The sequence below is a fragment of the Bos grunniens genome, chromosome 1 (assembly GCF_055505025.1).
Source record: "Bos grunniens cultivar Pamir isolate PY7600 chromosome 1, Bosgru_T2T1.0, whole genome shotgun sequence".
NCBI classification, from domain to species: Eukaryota; Metazoa; Chordata; class Mammalia; order Artiodactyla; family Bovidae; genus Bos; species Bos grunniens.
Genome location: NC_141165.1, coordinates 80,573,581 through 80,594,856, shown reverse-complemented (window position 1 = coordinate 80,594,856; position 21,276 = coordinate 80,573,581). Strand labels below are relative to the sequence as shown.

The 21,276-nt window shown below is 41.5% G+C and overlaps 1 protein-coding gene across 5 annotated transcripts in view; it reads right to left on the bottom strand.

The window, feature by feature from the left end:
• The window catches only part of IL1RAP (interleukin 1 receptor accessory protein), a 155,509-nt gene extending 139,148 nt beyond the window's left edge, over positions 1-16,361 (bottom strand). For 4 of the 5 annotated variants that reach the window (XR_015133952.1, XM_086319500.1, XM_086319518.1 and 1 more), the window contains exon 1: positions 16,226-16,361. The gene's annotated coding sequence lies outside the window, so the exon portion shown is untranslated. Of the gene's footprint in view, positions 1-15,330; positions 15,424-16,225 lie in introns of those variants that run through there. The other variant, XM_086319506.1, reaches the window with a different exon arrangement.
• Between the last annotated feature and the right edge of the window lie 4,915 nt (positions 16,362-21,276).

Here is a 21,276-nt window from a genome sequence, read left to right as displayed (position 1 = left end):
AAACAGCCCTTGAAGGCAGTGAAGTGCAAAAACTATGGACAGATTTAGAATAGAGACACAGTCAAACCAGAGATGTGTCCCAAGAAGATTAGCAGGCAGTGGTGCACAGAGTGAAATGAAAGGATGAGCGGCAGAAAGGTGTCCATTGAATCTGTGGAACTGCAGTGAGTGTGCTTGAATCATCAAGGGCTAAGAGGTCACTCGATGGTCATCACCACCTCTGAGCTTCAGTTTTCTCACTTATACTAATTCAGACCAAATTGACCTTGCAGAGTTGTTGTCAAATCAAATGAGATAATGGACATGTAAGTGATTTGCAAATTGTTAGGCACTGGACCGACATATGGGAACACTCCTATTACCACTCAGTAAAACCGAAAAGCATTATTTTACTAAGTGGAAATAAATAAATTATAGCATCTTCCTCTCAAAATGATACTGATGCCGTTGCATAAGCCAATTTCATTTCCAACTACATACACACGTTCTCTTGCTCTTCACACACCACAGCAGAAGCATTAGGGAGTTTTAAAGGACAGTTATCTTGTATGCCACAAGGACATTATAGTTGACAATATTAGCCATATATCAAACCAGCTTGGCTTGCAATGTACACAAAGACTTTTTATTCTCAGGATGGTCCTGAACAACTCTTAGGATGACTCTGAGTCACCTCCTTCGGTGAGAACAGAAGAGAGCTCTGGAAATGTAAATTTTCTTGCCTGGATTATTATAATAGAATGATCATTCATTGCCCACCTATTCCCTTTCTAAGGCCCAATGCTTTGACACTAATTGCCAGACCAATCTAAAACACAGGTCTGATTTTTTCCCTCTCTTGCTCAAGAATATTCAGTGCTTCTCCCTGCCTCATAGGATTAAACACAAATTCCTCAACTGAGTATGTAAAGTCCTCAAAACATAGTCTCTACTCACCGTTTTTAAGTCCGATCTCCAGTGACCCCAGTGCGCATGTACCCATCTCCTGGTCAAACGGGGCTCTGACCAGTAAGGCACCCAATTCCCTTCTTTGCTTTATGTGTTCATCATGTTTCCTTTATCTGTAGTATCATTTGTGGTTTTTAGTTTCATCAGATTAGTTCAACTGGAATTAAGTTTTCCAGAATCATCTCCTCTGCATGGTTGTGAGTTAGGGCTGGCCAAAAGGAAATGTGTGTGGGATTTGCAGGGGAGAAGTAAAGCAGCAGAAGTTGCTTTGGGAGGCTCTGTCTAGGTACCTGGGTACTACTGCATCCAATGCATGATACTGCTGATCTGGTGGCTCACCTCCTAGGTGGGCGCTGCAGATAGGTCCATGGCTCCCTCAGCTCCTGCCAGATCCCTCCTTCAATGTCTTCCTGCCCAAGGCCAGGTATTTATGAAGCACATGAATAAGAATATCAGGTCCGTTTGCAGGGCACTCACACAATATAGTTAGATATGCAGCAAGACAGTTAAGGGGTGCAGTGCAGTTTGTCCCGCAGGCTCCAGGTGGCTTTTTTCCATTTCACAGCATTTCTTCCTGACTGCCTGCCTATCAAAGGCAAAGGCAACAGATTTCTTTACTGGCTCCTTCTCAGCATCCCTAGTGACCCCCCAACCATCTTCTTTGTGGCCTTTCTTTGCCCTGCTTCTCCCACCATTGTGAGGCTAATCCTTATGACAAATTCCACATTCCATACCATTCATCCATATCATTTCTGCTTCCCTGGTCGGTCCCCAACGCATACGTCATTCGTCATTCATTCCTCCTCACCAATCTCTCTGTGTCCAAAACCTGCCTGTCCATCACTTCAAGATTCACTTCAAATACCACTTCTCATAAACCACTTCCTGAGTGACACAGCTGCTTCTTCCTTCAAAACATCAAAATATTTTGCCACATATCTTTTAAAAGTTACATTATAGACTTTTAGGCTAAACTATTATACAAGTTATATTATCAATACAACCTCTGGTGCATCTTTCTTTCATAATGATCTATAAATTCTTATTCTTCTGGAGTTGTGCTTATGTAGTCACAATTGAATCTCCAAATCTCATCAGGGTTTTAGCTACAGAAGGATCTGAAAAACTGCTTGGTATTCAAAAGAGTAAATGAATTATCCATACCACCAATCCCTTTTTAATAACATGGGTAAGCAAGAACTAACGCTACTGTGTATGGCATTCTCTCACTTATATGGAGATTATTTCTAAGCCACCTTACCTTTCAATTCTTTTCCCTTAAATAAGAGCCTCTCCAGTCTGAATCCAACACTATTTATTCTTATCTTATACATGGTTCTAGTAAAACTCATTAGTTGGCTCCCTAACCTATAGAAAAACAGAAAAAGCTAACTGTACAGAGCATGCAAGATAACTGGTAGAGTTAAATATGCTAAAAGCAAGAAATAATAGCAGACAATGAAAGAGAAAATGTATGAAAATCAGATTACACAAATTGAAAGGATACCAGTTTGAGGCCATTTAGTATATACAAGTAAATGATCTCACCTCAATAAATTCTAAAGGAATTACAGTCCATCCAATAAACTGTCCTGAATCACCAATATTAAGTAATGTTACATATTTTAGAATAATCTTCTTTTGAAAGAACTTTTAAAACAAAAACAAAGAATGTAAAAGCTATTGGGATTTCATCATTTAAAAATCCCATAGCAGCACCCATTCTCAGAAAAAAAAGGAATTTTTGTTTTTATTTTGTCATGCATTTATTCAACAAATGTGTAATGAGTGTCAACTATGATTCAGGTACTCTTCTCTAGTGTACTTTTGCTCCAGGGAAATCATCAGATTTGGGAGAAGTGGGACCATAAAAAAAAATCACACCTTCTAAAATATCTCATAAAGAAAGCAGAAAAGAAAGTCATTATAAATCAGCACCACATTGGTTTCCTACCAAGAAGCAAGTAAAGGCAGCCAACAAAATCGGACGGAGTTCATTGTTGCAGGCTTCTTCCAGGGCGAAATAAACTGTCAGCTGGAATGAAGCTTCTCGCCTCCCCCCACAACCGTTGCCTCATTTCTCTGCCAAACACCTCTTCACTGCAGGGAAGGTCCCAGGAGACGCTAAAGGTGTTACAACCCTGCTCAGTTTGCTTGGAAGAAAAATGTGGCAAAAAAACATTTGTAAGAAATATTTGTTTTTTATCATCACAGCTCCCAAAACACACAAGGAGGCAACTGTGGCCCTTTAAAATTTTTTCCCGTAGTTCACAACTAAAATTTAAAACTCACATGCGTTTGAGAAAGGATTGAATGAGATCATGGAAATAAAGCACTCAGCACAGCTCCTGGCACACAAGAAGCATTGGATCAATATTAGTGATAATGATTAGCAAGAGGTCCTAAAAGCCTGGCAAGTTGTATAAATTAGCCTCATTAAGTGTTATCTGGGGCAAAAATTTGAGTCTTTGGCTGTTTTTCCTTAGTCACCCAGAACGCTCTGGGGCCATCACTGGAAGATAAAATAATTTTACATCAAGCCAGGTTTGGCTGGAGATGGGCAGGATTAGAAATGCTGCCTGCGGGGATGTTTTGAGGATAGAGTCAAGGCATATCTACAGCACCTTTACCCCATCTTGTTCCCCATGACCGGCCCTTCTACCTACTGACGTGTCCTGCTGAGGGCAAGGTACCAGAATGGGTCCTGGAACAAAATTATACACTGATTATATGATTGGATTTGGGGCTTTGATTTTTAAAGGACGTTAATAAAACTAGTGTAACTGAAAAACTAAATGGTGTGTGTAAGCATGTTTGGAGAGGTTGTTTTAGTTCAGAAAATAATAAAAGTAGCTTAAGTGAACTAAGTACTAATTATGTTGCAGGTACTCTGCTAAGCACTTTATAAACGTATTTAATCCTAAAAAAGTTCTACATCCTTATGCCAATAGCACAAATGAGGAAACAGGGTTAGAGATGTGAACAAATTTTACCATATCTCAGGGAGATTAAGTACATTTCCCTTCCCAGGTTGTTGTAGTCTAAAACCCACATATTTATCACTGTATGCTAATAAAATAATACAATTTAAAAAGTCACACATTTGTTCACTGATTCAATACATTTATTGAACTATTCCTTCATAGGAAGCACCGTGAAATGGAACATGCAGAGATAAATAAAATATTGAGGGTCACTTCTTACAATCGAGGGCAAGCAATATGGAACAATGGTTAAGCTTGCCCAAGCTCAAACTTGACTCTACAGTTGACTAACTCTGTGACCTTGGCCTCAGTTTTCTTTTCTGTAAAATGGTGATTATAACAGCACCTACCTCTTAAACTTGTTCTGAGGCTTTGATAAGTTAATACTTGTAAAGTTTACATTATCAGGAGGCATGTATGAGCCCACTTATGCATGTGTCAGTAAAGACTTCAGGGAGAAGTTCTACTTTCAGAGAGAAGAGTTAGGTGCCATTTAGACTTTTAGACCAGCAAGAAGAAATTGATCTCGGGTAGAATTAAATTTGCCTTTCACATGCTCACCCTTTAGGAGAGCAGATTTCAGAAAATGGTACCTAAAATCTCATAAAGAAAGAGCTCTAGGTCCAATGTCTTGGGGGATTGATTACATAAAACACCTACACAAGAACTGTAAAATTTCCAGCTGAATTGAATTGAGCAACAGTGCATACATATCCATTGATTACTTAGTGTATTTGGAAAAAATACTGATACCGTTTGAGAAAAAGAAAAGGAAAATGGTTTTGCCTATTTAACCTGCTTCTTTTGTTGTTTTGCTGGACAATACGATGGGAAAGAAAGGCTATGAATGACTCATCAATGAAACTAAATTGTGTCCTCGTTTGTTCTAGGAACCTACATGAGATCAGAACAATTTGTTTCTTCACCTTAGAAATAAATTCTTCCATTTTCCTTCATTCTCTGTTTGAGGTTTTAAATATGTCAAACCCAGTCATCATTCTACCTTAGCTCTTTCAGTAACTTCCTGCTGCACTTGGCATACAATCCAAACCCCTTACCTCGGCTTTGCAGGCCACTTTGATCTAGTCCCTGCTTCTCTTAGGACCTCATTCCCAGCCCTTCTTTCCCTCTCACCAGGCCCCTGCCACTTCAACCATGTCCAGAATGATCCTGGCTCCTTCTCAGTCTTTTTTCTAGCTCAAACATCACTTTCTCAGAGATGTTACCCCGACTACTCTACTTAAAACCGCCCCTCCCCAACAGCCTCCAACTTGTTGTTGTTGTCATTATTTTCATCTCAGCCTCTATTTCCCCTTATTTCTTATCCTGAAATTATTAGTATTTTGTCTGTTTACTTATTTGTTATCTGTTTATGTGTATACATATATGCTAAGTCACTTCAGTCGTGTCCAACTCTGTGCGACCCCATAGACGGCAGCCCACCAGGCTCCTCTGTCCCTGGGATTCTCCAGGCAAGCACACTGGAGTGGGTTGCCATTTCCTTCTCCAATATATATATTGGAGAAGGAATATACATATATATACATGTATACATATATACATATACATATATATACATGTATACATATATATACACATATATACATACACATATATATTTTTCCTTTGGTATCTTTCTCAAACTATTCATAGTAATGTTAACATCAAGGAATCACCTCAATCACATCTGCTTTCCAAGGCAATTTTGGACAATTTCTAAGTGTATGTATATACACACTTATATATACACACATATTTTGCACACATATAAATTTATATTTCAATATTCTAAATATATAGTCGATATCCTAATATACATGTACACATACATAGGCATATATGTATGTGTATAAGTGTATGTGGAGAAGGCAATGGCACCCCACTCCAGTACTCTTGCCTGGAAAATCCCATGGGCGGAGGAGCCTGGTGGGCTGCAATCTGTGGGGTTGAGAAGAGTCGGACATGACTGAGTGACTTCACTTTCACTTTTCACTTTCATGCATTGGAGAAGGAAATGGCAACCCACTCCAGTGTTCTTGCCTGGAGAATCCCAGGGACGGGGGAGCCTGGTGGGCTGCCGTCTATGGGGTCGCACAGAGTCGGACACGACTGAAGTGACTTAGCAGCATAAGTGTATGTATATATAATGAATTGGTTATTTCATTATTTTATATTTGTTTTGTTGTTGTTGTTCAGTCACTCAGTCATGGCCGACTCTTTATGACCACATGGACTATAATCTGCCAGGCTTCTCTGTCCAAGGGGCTTTTCAGGCAAGAATACTGGAGTAGGTTGCCATTTCCTTCTCCAAGTGTCCTTCTCGATCCAGGGATTGAACCTGAGTTTGTAATTCATTTACTTATCCATTTCCATCTATTTCTTTTTACTCTATGTGGATAAATAATACTAACATCTTTACATTTACTCATTCATCATTTACTCATGATGCTCTTTGCCTCATTTAGGCAGATGCTCTTTGCTGGGTACCCAGGATACAGCAGTGAGAAAAATAAAGGTCCCTGCCCTTGTGGATTTTACTCTAGTGAAAGTACACTAATCACTAAACAATAGATAATATACTAAATAGCATGTGGAAGCCAACAAGGTGATAACTATTATGGACTAAAGAAAAAGTTGAGCAGGGTAAGTAAGATCAGGAATGCCAGGAGTATGGACAGGAAGCAGGATGAGGGGCAATTTTATAATGATATAAAAGCAGTCAATGAACTTCCCTGGTGGTCTAGTGGCTAGGACTCCCAATACATGGGGCCTGGGTTCAATCCTTGATCAGGGAACTAGATCCCACATGACACACTATGAGTTCGAGTGCCGCAACTAAGGCCCAGAGCAGCCAAATAAAGAAATAAGATAAATAGTTTACAAACAAAAAATAAAACAGTCAAAATATCCTTCACTGACCAGATACTGAGCAAAGGCTTCAAGGAGATGAAGAAGCTAGCCATGTAGTTATCTGGGACCCTGAGTCAAAGAGGAAACAGAATGGAAATCATAGGAGGTCTTGCAAGGTATCTTAAAGACTGGCTTATATGCTGAGAAAAATAAAGGGTGGTTATTTATGCTGGTCTGTCTTATGGGTACTTTTTAGATATTAACTTACTTAGTTTTCACAACAACCCAATGAGTAATCTACTTTGTTTATCTCATTTTATATGGAGAAGTTATATATCTTGTCCTGTATTACACAGATGGAGCCAGAATTTGAACCTATGTAAAATGACTGTGGACTCTTAGAATACACTGCTTCTCAGTATAGAAAATTTTAATCTAGCAATTCCCAGACTTCAGTACAGAGGCCCTAGGTACCTGCTACTTTAACAAACTATCCAGATGATTCAGATGTAGATGGTCCACGATCCACAATTTATCACTGGTTTAATTCCTCCATCTGAAAACTTTATAAATGTTTTAAAGTTAATTATCATATTTATTTCCTGGCGTTTACCAAGCATTTATCTCCAGTGATGGCCAAACTGGGAAAGATTTTCTCAGACCGGCTGAAGTACCTACTTGGTATATTCCCACTTTTTATCTGGCTTTATCTGTTGTGGTTGTTGTTGTTGTTCAGTTGCTCAGTTGTGTCCGACTCTTTGTGACCCCATGGCTTGCAGCACGCCAGGCTTTCCTGTCCTTCACTGTCTCCCAGAGTTTGCTCAAACTCAAGTCCATTGAGTGAGTAATGCCATCCAACCATCTCGTCCTCTGTTGTCCCCTTCTCCTCCTACCTTCAATCTTCCCCAGCATCAGGGTCTTTTCCAATAAGTGAGCTCTTCCCATCATGTGGCCAAAGTATTGGAGCTTCAGCTTCAGCATGGTTTTATCTGAGTTTCATCAAAGGGGAAAGGCTGGGACTTCCCTGGTGATCCATTGGTTAAGACTTCACTTTCCAAACCAGAGTGTGCAGCTTTGATCCCTGGTAGGGGAGCTAAAGCGGAGAAGGCAATGGCACCCCACTCCAGTACTCTTGCCTGGAAAATCCCATGGGTGGAGGAGCCTGGTAGGCTGCAGTCCATGGGGTTGCTAAGAGTCAGACATGACTGAGCGACTTTACTTTTCACTTTCATGCATTGGAGAAGGAAATGGCAACCCACTCCAGTGTTCTTGCCTGGAGAATCCCAGGGACGGGGGAGCCTGGTGGGCTGCCGTCTATGGGGTCGCACAGAGTCGGACACGACTGAAGTGACTTAGCAGTAGCAGTAGCAAGGGAGCTAAAAATCTCACGTCTCCCAGCCAAACACAAAATCAAAACACAAAACAGAAACAATATTGTAGCAAACTTAATACAGACTTTTAAAAAAAGATGAGGGAAAGGTTTTGGAGTAAATGTAGTGCTGAGTTAAGAGGGAGGAATAGATAAAGAAGGCCTTTTAGGAGACACATATTAAGAGCCATGGACTTAATATATTTAATCTTACATTAACTTCTATAATTAAATATATAGATATAAGTGTAGATATAAATATAGATGTCTGTCTAACTAGGAGATGGCTAGAACAGACTTTTTTACCATTTCACAGATGACAAAACTAAGTCTGGGCAGGCTAAACAATCAGTATTTAGAATTCAAATCCAACTCTGACTTCAAAGCCAGCCAGCTTTTCTTTACTCACTTTATCCATTCAGGGCCCAACCCTGTCATTGTCTTACACTGGAACTGGAAAATGAAAGTATAATCTTCCAGAAAAGTGATCTTTAGTATGTATTACACTCAGAAGTGTCCATCATTTCTATAAGCTGAATGAAATACTATATCTATTTCAGTGACAGCCAAGCTTCTTCAATGGGCACTAAATTAGCTCAAAAGAAGAAAGCAGAAAATATGCACTCATAATACAACAATCCAAATTCAAGCTACATATTTTATTCCTTTATTTCTTTGTAGAAAATTATGGTGGTTAACAGGGACCTCCCTGCGGTTCAGATGGTAAAGAATCTGCCTGCAATGCAGGAGAACAGGGTTTGATCCCTAGCTTGGGAAGATCCTCTATAGAAGGGAATGGCTACCCACTCCAGTATTTTTGTCTGGAGAATCCCATGGACAGAGGAGTCTGGCAGGCTAGTTCATGGGGTCACAAAGAGTCAGACACAACTGAGCAACTAACACATACTACTATGGTGATTAATGGTGCTATAGAGCTTCCTTTAGGAAGAGCTTCCTTCCTTTATATATATATTTATTTTATATATATATATATATATATAAATCTCTTTTCATTTACCAAACAATAAATGTCAATATGCCTAATCCAAGTGTCTGTTTACTCCTCCCACCCCAAAACCTGGATCCAGAAGGGGAAAACAGTTGCAGGTTGTGAGAATGTGGCAACATCACATCCGTAAGGACACAGAAGGTGTCTTTATGGCTCTGCCTCCTAGTCCTGAGCTCACTTGTGATTCTCACTGAGGTCAAGAAGGCTGCCAGGTACCTGGATTTTAGGACATTCCTCGTGCCATGACATATGTGTGGATGCCTGCATGGAACTAAGAGTACGGTTCTACTCTTAGCTTCCCATGGTGCCTCTAAGTCATCACTCTACAGGCACAGACTCATAGAACACCATGCCTTGGAGAGCACCTCATCCAAATTCCTCATTCTAGAGGTGAGAAAAAGGACTCTCAGAGAAGGAAAAGCCACTGACCAGTACCAGGGTTGGTGGACTGAATGATCAAGGGGGAAAAAAACACAACCTTGGAGTTAGAAAGCTAGAGTCCAAGTCCCAGCTCCACTCTTCACTGGCTGTGTGACCTCCACAAATATTCAGCCTCTCAAACTCAGGATGTTAAATGATGCTGAAAACATTTACTTTGGTTACCTCAGATTATTGTAAGAAAAATAAATTTTGTCTGCATTGTATATAATAACAAGCATTTTGAGGGCTTAAAATTCTACAAAAACCAAAAACTGTTAATTTCAACCTAGGCCTTCTAGTTTCTAATACAGTATAAATGTGGGCATGCACGTGAATATCACTGCAGTTGTTAATTCTAATAAAGGTTAAAATTCCTACACACCATGATCTTAACAAATGTTTTGGCATCTGACTGACATCGACCAAAAGCTAAATGAAATGTGTTTATTATCCCTTTCACAGATGATGAGAATAAAGTAGAGACAGACCATATAAGTTGTTCAAGGTCAAACCCAGGGAAGATGGTCTGATGGTAAAGCCATAATCTTACACAACCATACTTTTAGGTCACCATAGCATCTAACCATAACTGGCTTAAAGAAGAAACTGTGATATCTATGAAGAGAACATTTTCAGCTATCAGAGTTTATAAAATGACTGGTTCTCTTCTCTGTTGCTTTTAGCATTGATTGGGAAAAGAAGAAGCCTGTGTAATCATAAGGGCTTACAGGCTGGACAGGAAAAAACCACAGGCATCTCCTACATATAAACTAGTCATAAAAGGTCATCCAATTATATCAAGTAAGAGCTGGACTTTTTCACTGCTCTTAGAAATCAAGACCAAAGTTCACTGCAGCTGCCCACTTCCCTGGAAACTTCCTACTTTCTTGCAGGTAATTCATTTATGTCACTTGACACGGGCCTTGCTGTCAATACATGTAAGCATGAACTTCAGAGTCATCATTCACTGTGTTTGCACAAAATGCCCTGTATTATTGGGATTAAAATGTCTTTTTCCATGATTGAGCCAGTGACATTCAAGCTTATTAAAATTTGTGACTCCTCATCCTTTGTGTTATTTTGTGACCACAAAATTTAAAAAAATAATAATAATGTTACTTTATTAGTTTGTAGAGACAGCTTTTGCAATAATGAATGATATGATAAAGTATGGGCTTCCCTGGTGTGGCTCAGCAGTAAAGAATCTGCCTGCAATGCAAGAGACGGGGGAGACACAGGTTCAATCCCTGGGTTGGGCAGAACCCCTGGAGGAGGAAATGGCAACCCATTCCAGTATTCTTGCCTGGGAAATCCCATGGACAGAGGACCCTGGCGGGCTACAGTCCATAGGGTCTCAAAGAATTGGACATGACTAACTGAATACATGTGATAAAGTATGAGAAAACTAGAAAGCCAATGCTACAGTACATGACATAGCATGAACCCATCATTCCTTAAACTCTGCACGTTTTGAGTACAGGATCTGCACTAGGTATGGGGCAGGATAAACCACACCCTCAGTTGTTTAGGTATTCATCAGGGACTTGTACAAGAATACTAAGGGACAAATTACTGACCAACAGTAATAAAAAGAAAAATTTTTTTAAACTTATAATTATCATAGAGACAGAAAGAATATGTTACAAGCATTTTAAAGGATCTCCAAAACTTGGAAAAATCAAGAAAAATTTGAGTAGCAGATTTGGAAAGAAAAGTAGGGGAAAGGAGATAGTAGTTTAAGGTGGTGTGGTGTGAGCATACAGGAGGAGACATTGATAAATCTAGCTATGTGAGTCCTCAGGTCTTATGGTATAGTGTCCAATGAACACTGGAGAGTTGACCGGAGAGCTGTGTGCTCAGGCACACAGGTTCTAATCCTCACTAACTGGATAACTGTGGGCAATTCTCTAAGTTTCTCAGAGCCTCAGTTCTTTCATCTGTAAAAGCCAGACAATAATATAGATCTGAGAGTTATTTTATGCTTAAATGAAATGACAGAAGTACATGCACTGATGAATGCTGATTTCCTTTGCCCTCCTCTGTTTAACCAGAAAATAGGTTTCTTGGCATAAAACAATCAGGTTATTTCTCTTCATTTCCCTTTCAGTCTCTAGCCTTGACTTTTACAAAGAGACGTGGTGATAGAATTTCAGAGTTGAAAGGAATCTTAGAGAAAAATAACAATGCATTGAGCAGAAGAGCCTTAAAGATTCACTAGACCAGCTCTCTCACACTTTAGGCCCAAAGGTAATGCGGCTTCCCCCAGCACAGGCAAGATAATACCAGGATCAGAAGATGAAACGGGGAGGGGGGGGTCGTGGGTCTCAATTCAGGTCCTCAGTTCTAGTCCAGAGCAGAATTTCAGGTCTTTCCTAGCTCTAAAGTGAAAGGCAAAGATGTGTCTCAGCAGTGGTGTCTGCTTTGTGCTACATGACAATGTCCTACTATGTAACCTCTCTGAGTCTCAGTTGCCTCAAAAGTACACAGGATGACTATAAGGGTTGAATGATATGATGCTGGTAAAACACTTAGTACAAGCCATATGGGGATCACTAAAAGCAGATCACTGAACGATTTAATCAAAAATCATTAAATTTTGATTTTCACAACTGAACAAATTAATAAACTAAAAGAACTGATGGCAGAAGAAAGACTTAATGTATAGTAAATACCTCTCATGAATGAGGTGCTGAGACAGACTCAAGCTTCTAGGTAGATGTCAGTGTTCCTGTTTTCTAGCTGAGGAGACTGAGGCACTCTCAGCATAATAACTTGCCTCAGGAACCTTCCAGACGCTAAGACTCCACATTGCCACAGCTGCTAGAGCTAGTCAGAACATGGTCAGACCAGAAGGAGGTCCCCTAACAACCTTGTCAATGTAAGCCATGCATGCTCACTTTCAATACAAAAAAGGAAATGAGCAGCTAACCTGATTGAATCCCTGCAAATCCCCGATACTAAATGTTCTGTAACCTTCCTGTTCTTTGGGGTTTCTATTTCTCCCACAGAACAATTTCCAAAATGGGTAGAGAGCACAGTAGGTGGCTCTCTTTAATATTTCACAGGCAAGGCAATAGTGACTCACCAGATCCTACATCTGTGTCACCAGCAAAAGCCTGACAAAGTTGAGCAACAAATGAAACTGTGTGTATGTCAAAGATAACCTTTAGCTTTTTCTTCTGCTCTTCCTCTGATTTTCTCCAGCTCCTTTCTGCTTTTCTAACTGTGCCAGGTAAGATGACGCTGACTGCCTACCTTTTGGCAAAAGCAAACATATGCTTGCAGATGCCAAAAGCAAGAAGCACAGTGTTTCTCCCCTAAATGTATTTGCCAGCCGGTCTGCTTGCTGCAAAGCAAAGAAACCTGAAGGCCTGTGGGGAGTCTCAACAGATAAATGGCCCCACTGTCTGGGGCAGAAACAGATCTGTTCATTTTCCTACATGAGCCTGCAGCCATCAGTTTCCACCGGGAAGACTGAAACCCCAGACCACTGATCCGCATCACCAGCCGGCAGTGGTCTTTCCTATAAACGCTGCCTCTGCACACTGTTCACTATATCCCACCCTTTCCATCCTTGGAATTGGACAAAAGAAGAGAAAAACGCAGTGGTCACTCATGGCATTTGTTCCTCAATCTTTTTAAGACCCTGAGTGTTAGCATGAGGACGGCAGAAAGAAGAAACCACCCAGAACAGGAAGAAAGCCATGACATAACTCTGCACTTTATGTCTTCATGGTACCCTTCTGCCTAGGAACTAAAGGTGTACTACATCAAACTCAAGTGAGCAGACAGGCTGCCCTAGAGATTCATCACTCTGAAACTTCTTCTCCTGACAGCTGTCCCACCAAACTCTACAGAGCATAGTTCTCTCAGCAAAGAACTATCCTCTTCAGGACAAAATGAATACCCTGAAGTCACCAAATAAGTAAGGTCACCCTAACAACTGAAGTAAATTGCTAACAATGTCATTGGAGAGATGACAGGAAGTGATGGGAAAAGCCCTCCACTAGAAGTCAAAAGATGTGAACTGTATTTCTAAGACTGAAATTTACTAACCACCTGACCCTTGACAACTTCTCCTTTCTCTGACTCTCATTCAATTTTCTTCTCAATAAATTGAGATCAGCTAAGAAGAGATATCATTTAATGAGCACCTACTCACTAGACTCATTTTACATTATTTGACTTATTGTACTCTTTATATGAATCCTTGGGGTAAGCATTTTTTTCACTTTAAACAGTGAGATGAATTGCTTAGTATTACCCAGCTATGTAGGAATTAGAGATGGAATTTGAATTTGATCAGAAAACTGGTTTTTTTCATACTTTATCATATCATCATTTTATACTTCCACTATTACTACGCCTATTATGTCCTTCTCTCAAGGCTATAGTAAGTAGCAATGAAGATAATACATATGGAATACACTGAAAATTGTAAAGGCATATATATATATATATATATATATATAACAGTCTAGATAAGGAGAAAAGGTATAACTGAATAACCTTTCTTTGAAAAACCAGAACTAAAAGGAGTCAGCTTTCAATCTCCCATCCCCTTGTTCTGACCTTATTTTGAACATTTTCCTTTTCCCTACAAGTCCCCGGTCTCTCAGGCACGCGTTCAGATGTATCCTGGGCAGCTCATCACAATGCATGCACACGGAACAGGCTGACAGAAGCAAGCATTCCCATCCTCTGCAAATTCCTGGTGTGGGAGCTACCTAAGGGGTACCGCCAAACTCTGTCCTTTCCTCCTGGTGTATCACACCCCCACCCTGCATACTTCAGTATGCAATGGACCGTGAAGCAGGCAACCAACTATAAATACTGGATGCTCAGTTCAGGGATTTATAGCACAGCCAGGAGATAATAGTATATAACTGTATGAAGTCAATCAGCATAAAATCAATTGTTACATTCCAGGTGGGGGTATATAAGGGACACTACTTCATTTTAAAATACCAGTAATGCCAACAATAAAGGATGACTAGAGAGGGCGGGCACATGTGGACGTTTGTGTTTATATTAGATGTTTGTGTCCAGAGGGACTGAATTTAGGAGCACCACTGTATAATCCAAAAGAAATGCATGTAAATCTTCTTGTTTTCCTATACCAGCTGAAACGTATAAAGTTGCTTGTCTGACCTGAGACAGCAGGAATAAAAGGCTTAGAATAGTCTGCAACATAGATGAAACTTGTAACTTCTCCTCTTGTCTTTCTACCTCTCATCAAATTCAAGACCTTCTTTGCCAATAAAGGCAGCCTCAGATCAAAGTTTCACAGAACTGAGGTTTGACCTAAAAACTAGCAGGGAATCGGCATCACTGAGAAACATTCCATATTCCAAGTCAAGCATCTACGATCAAAGTCACATGTAGAGGGCATTCAGAAAACACTATAAAAGAGCTGTTTAAACTCCAAAGAAGGAAACACCACAACATTCAGATTAAAAAAAAAAAAAAATCACTCTATCTGAAAAATCAGCTTCCTAAAACATCCACTGTCTCGAAGGTTAACATGTAACAATATTTACAATTGCTGCCATCAATGTCAAATTGACCAGGTGCCAAGTCAGGCGCTATGATAACCATGCTGTCTGAATTACCCCGTTTCATCCTCCCAAGTGACCTAAGGACTCTTTGTGACCATTAAAATCTCCATGTTACGGCTGGACCAAAAACACAGGCACACACAAAACAAAAAGCAAAACAAAACTGAGTATCAAAAAGACGGGATAACTTGCCCAAGTTCACACAGTTAAAACGTGGCAGAGCTGGAGAGAAAGCCAGGTAAATCCTCCTCCTCAGCTGGTAGCAAACCTGAGATCCCTAGAGCAGAGCAGTGTTTCAGGATTTCACAACCAGGGGGTGGAGGCAAGACAGGCTGGGGACTGACTCTTAAAGGAAACGGCAGAAGTTTGCTTTTATGTTTGTGATTTTTCTGTGCAACTCAGCTGCCTCCCTCCTTCCCAGGACTTAGCAGTGAGAGTGGCTATGGTTCTGTGAGGTCAGCTAATCCTATAGGAGAAGCATCGTATTTCCCACAGGATCACTGGCCCCGCTTCCCCTGTGGCTGAAGAGAGCAGGGTACCAAACGGGGTGACTGGTGCTGGGATGTCCCTCACCTCTCCACTGACCCCACCAGGAGTCTGACAGACCCCCCTCGGCGGGGCATGTTTCTGAGAAAACAGGTCGGGAAAGAGGGAGAGAAGCTGTAAGCAGCCTTTACCCAGGCTGTCACAGGTCCAAGCTGGAAGCGACGTGATACCCAGTGGCAACGCTGGGATACACTGCCCCCATCTATCCTCATGGTTCACAGCAGCACTCCGGAGAAATCAAGGCGGGGATATACCAAGGTAGATCCCTCAGAGCTGGGAGAAGGGTGTAGCGACGCGCAGCACTCCCGTAACTGCGTTACTTAAATGTTTACAAAGCAAGGATGGGACTCGGGACAGTGGGTTCGAGTCCTGACCACGGCACTAACTAGCTGTGCGACCTATTCCAGCCGCTGCCTCGCTCTATGCTTCAGTTTGCCCTTTTGTAAAACAGGGTTGAAAGAGAAGATCTGTCAGAATCCGTCCACCCTAAGATTCGGTAGGTCGGTGATCCCACAAGCCCTCATCACCGCACCAGACTCACCTTTCTTGGGAAGAAGAGCGGACGTGGTGAAGGCGGCGGGAATGAGTGCAGAATCGCCCAGCACCGAATCTTTCGGTGCGCTTGGCCAAAGCCCAGCCCCGGGGACCCCAATCCGGCCAGTCTTCCCGCAATGAGCCTCTTACTTTCCGCAGCACTTTCTTTTTTCCCCCTTTGGGGCTCCTCCCCTGCCGCTGCGCGATTGGCCGCCGCCGCGCGGCTCAGGCTCCACCCGCCGCCTCGGCTCGCCAGCCACCCGCGCTCTGGGCTTCCAAGAGCTGAGGCCGCGGGGCGGCACCGAGGGCAGCCCCGCCCGCGGCGAGGAGGAGCGGCGCCCGGCCCGCGGCCCGCCAACCCGAGGCTGCGCTAGGCCCTTCGGCGCCCCGCCACCTCCTGGGCAGACTGGAGCGCTCAGAGGAGAGCGTGGGTCCCGCAGCTTGGCAAGACGCCAGGCACTTCGGGTAGATGTGCCTCTGCTCCACACAGAGACGTACACTTGGGCTCATTGCAAGATCCTGGTCTCATGGTCGAGAACGCTATCACACTGCCTCTTCCCGGCTCTGTGTATTTAACTCTCTGCTGCACCAAAGCCATGAATCTGTGCAGAATTTGCGCCCCCATCGTGTGCCAAATCCAGAGCGCTACAGGAAGAAACATACTCGACCTTGGTGGTCCGGAGCCCCCGCTCCGCTGCAAGTAACAGTCATGGGAACAAACTATTGCTCATGACAGCAAAATGAAATCTGTATCTTCCACTGGCGTGTACTGGTGTGCCTAGCAAGGTGCCTGGCGCAAAGCTGGCACTCAGTACCTGTATACTGAATTAGTGAATGAATTAAATAATCGATATAGAACCAAGCGATCTCAAAAGAATCACTTCTTTTCATTCACTCCCTTTTCTCCAGATTTCTGAAAGAGCCCTCAGCCAACTTCTCCCACTCGAGATGGTAGTCTGTGTAGTCATCCGGAGCTTTACAGTGACTGTCGACTTCTTTGTTCAAGAGCCTTCTGTTCTCTATTGCTGCTGCTGCTAAGTCGCTTTAGTCGTGTCCGACTCTGTGCGACCCCATAGACGGCAGCCCACCAGGCTCCACCGCCCCTGGGATTCTCCAGGCAAGAACACTGGAGTGGGTTGCCATTTTCTTCTCCAATGCATGAAAGTGAAAAGTGAAAGTGAAGTCGCTCAGTCGTGTCCGACTCTTAGCGACCCCATGGACTGCAGCCCACCAGGCTCCTCCATCCATGGAATTTTCCAGACAAGAGTACTGGAGTGGGTTGCCACTGCCTTCCCTTCCTGGCTGGCAAGGCCCTTCAACACCTTTCCTAATTTCTGAGACTTCCCTAACAAAAGCCAAGTTGACCTGTCTCTTCACACATGCTTTACTGTACCACATTTATGACTTACCTTCTAGTCTTAGGACTTCCCTGGTGGCTCAGATGGTAAAGCGTCTGCCTATAATTCGGGTAGACCCAGGTTCAATCCCTGGGTTGGGAAGATCTTCTGGAGAAGGAAATGGCAACCCACTCCAGTATTCTCACCTGGAAAATCCCATGGATGGAGGAGCCTGGTAGGCTATAGTCCATGGGGTCGCAAAGAGTCGGACACAACTGAGTGACTTCACTTTCAGTTTTCTTTCCGTTCTTAGAGTTACCTGATTGAATCTTGTTTATTTATTTATCCATGAAATTGAGATCCAAAGAAAGAAAAAAGAAAAGGAGAAAAAAGACATGAAGGAAAAAGGAAAAATTCATTACTCATGAATTAGTAAGTGGAACTAGGAGGTGCCAGTCTCTAGGTACCAGCTGGAGATGAACAGCAATGCAAAACTCAAACACTGCTGCCTCAAATGGTTGAACTCCCGAAAGTAAAATAACAATATTACTAAAGCTGTAGTCATGTTCATGTTGTTTCACTTATTTCTATCGTTTATGGAAACCAATCTTGAGGAAACATTTGTCTCTGGATACCTGGCACACAGTACCTGTTCACAACATTGTACCAAAAAGGAAACAATCTAAAATTTTAAAAGTTTATTTTATGAAGTAGAAGCAAAACTGTTCTTTAATTTATTATGGACTCATGAAATACACAGGAGAAGGCAATGGCAAGCCACTCCAGTGTTCTTGCCTGGAGAATCCCAGGGATGGCAGAGCCTGGTGGGCTGCTGTCTATGGGGTCGAACAGAGTCAGACACAACTGAAGCGACTTAGCAGCAGCAGCAGCAGCAGCAGCAGCAGCATGAAATATATTTCAGGTCATCAAATATTTTTCTGATATAATACACTCATTGAACACGTTTATAATATATGCTTACAATGTAGCAGGCACTTGGTATATATCAGTTAATTTAATTTTCACAATCATCTAAGTTACTGTTATTATTTCCAATATGAAGACTTGATGGAGAAGTCATATCTTGCCCAAGGCCACAAGTCTATAAGATGAGACTGCAAAATGAGAACTGAGGCAGTCTTCTTGCTCTTAAGCACCCCACTAGATAGTCTCATGTGCTTTCTAGAAGTCCTGACTTTGCCAGGCACATGTCGGTGATTCAGAATTTAACCAGATGTATTCTTGGACTTTGAGGAGATATTCCTAGTTTGATGAGGATGATATCATATAGACAAGTCATCACAATGTTAATATTGTAATTTTAAGACAAACAAGTGACTGAGAATGAAAGTGGTTAAATAACCAGTGCTGTATACTCACACAATAAAGTATTTGCTGTCATAATTAAATGAAACTATGTCTACAAAGGAAAAGACATAATTAAAAATGTTGTGTAAAAGGTATGAAAACACGGACAGTGATTGAAAGGACTGTGGAAAACGTTCATGTGTCATAATTATGGAAGTATTTTTCTTTTTTAATTTGCTTAATGGCAAAATATTACTGTACAATTAGAAAATGTTTGAAAACCTCACATACTAGGCATTCAGTGAACAACTGTGGATGAATGGATGAGGTTGCAAACTCACTGATGTCAGTGCCTAACAGTGTTGGGTACATTAGAAATGCTCAGCAAAATATTTTGAAATTGACTGATTATTGGAAAAGCATCATTACTTGCTTCTTCCCTCTGCTGCTAGCCTCTACTTCTTTTTTCAAGTTATTTTAAATTATTTTGCAAAGAGTTGTAAGGGGACCTCAGAATTTGCTTTTCTCTTGAACCCAGTCCAATCTGACTTTGTCCCTAACACTTCATAGGCAATGTATCTAATGACTTTCACTTTGCCAACTTCAAGGGTCAATTCATGGCCTTCTTACTTTAACTGTTTAGAAGCATCAGATACAGTTGTTTCTCCTTGAAACTCTTTTTTACTTAACTCCTTGTTTTCCATCCAGTCTTTGGCATGCATATAGTCCCTCCCTAGAACATCTCATGTCAGGCATTTATGTGATAAAATCTTTCACATTTAAATATACCATAGGAATCACAGACTCTGTTTCCCCTATTGCCTCCTTCTTATCTCTTCTTAGATGTGTCATACACATTTGAAACTTCACATGTTCAAAACAAGCTCTTTATGTATGCCTCCTCCTCCAGTTTTTCTATAATTGTAAGAAAAGTGAAAAAATTGAAAGTGTTAGTTGTTCAGTTGTGTCCAACTATTTGCAACCCCACAGACTATAGTCCACCACGCCCTTCTGTTCATGGAATTCTCTAGGCAAGAATACAGGAGTGGGTAGCCATTTCCTTCTGCAGGGGATCTTCCTAACCCAGGGATTAAACTTGGATCTCCTTCATCGCAGGCAGATTCTTTACCATCTGAGCCACCAAGGAAGCCCAGCTTTGTAAAAAGCACTACTTTTGCCCAGTTGCTTAAGCCAAAAAGTTGGAATCATCATTGATCCCTCTCTTTCTTTTAGAGCTCATATAGAATCTATCAACAAATCTGTTTTCTCTGCCCTCAAAATACATCTTAAATCTGACCACATTTCTCTCCTCACCTCAACCACCAGAGTCCAAGTCATTCTTTTCCCCCATCAATGGCCCCCCTGCTTAAACTCTTGCCCTCCAAAGTCTTTCCTCATACCTCAGAGTGATCTTTATAAATGGAAATCAGAATAAATACAGGCTAGTGGTTGAGGTCAGAGCCAGATTGCTGGGTTCAAATTCAAATTCCATAACTTATTCACATAAAACATTCATGTTAGTTAACATTTTTTGCTTCAGTTTCATTATCTGTAAAATAATAAAGATGATAATAATATCTACAATATAGGGTTGCAAAGTTAAATGAGTTAATAAGAATAAAATGCTTCCCTGGTGGCTCAGATGGTAAGCAATCTGCCTGCAATGTGGGAGACCTGGGTTCAGTCCCTGGGTAAGGAAGATCCCCTGGAGGAGGGCATGGCAACCCATTCCAGTATTCTTGCCTGGAGAGTCCCTATGGACAGAGGAGCCTGGTGGACTACTGTCCGTGGGGTCACAAAGAGTCAGACACAACTGAGTGAATCAGCACAGCACATGAGTAAAACACCGGGAACAGAGATTGGCACATGTGAAGTGCAAATGAAGCGCTATGCAAATATTAGTTGTTATTTTTACTGGTAATACTAAATCATACTCTGCTCTCAAATAGTTAATGACTTGTCATCATGATCAGAAAATTTTCCAGACAAGGCCATACATGACTTGACACTGAGTTACTTCCTCAAATCTCTCACCGTGTGCTCCTTACTGTTGCCCAAGCACACTAACATGGTCTCATCATGGGGCCTTTGCACTTGCTGTTCCCTGTTCCTGGGATACTCTTCCCCATGGCTTGCTCCCTAGCTTCATTTTTATCCCTGGTTAACTGTTACCTTGTCATCAAAGCCTTTGCTGACAATCATATCAAATATATTTTAAATTCTCTATCTTATTATGTCACTCTTTAATTTATTTGTTTGCTGACTATTTATTTCAGTAGAGTGTAAGCTCCAAGAGGATAAAATGATGTTTCCCTAGTAAATAAGTAATATTTGCATATAGTACTCATTTAATAAACAATTGCTGAACTACAAATCTAGTTCAAAACTCTTACTGCTAAGCTGAGACCCAAAG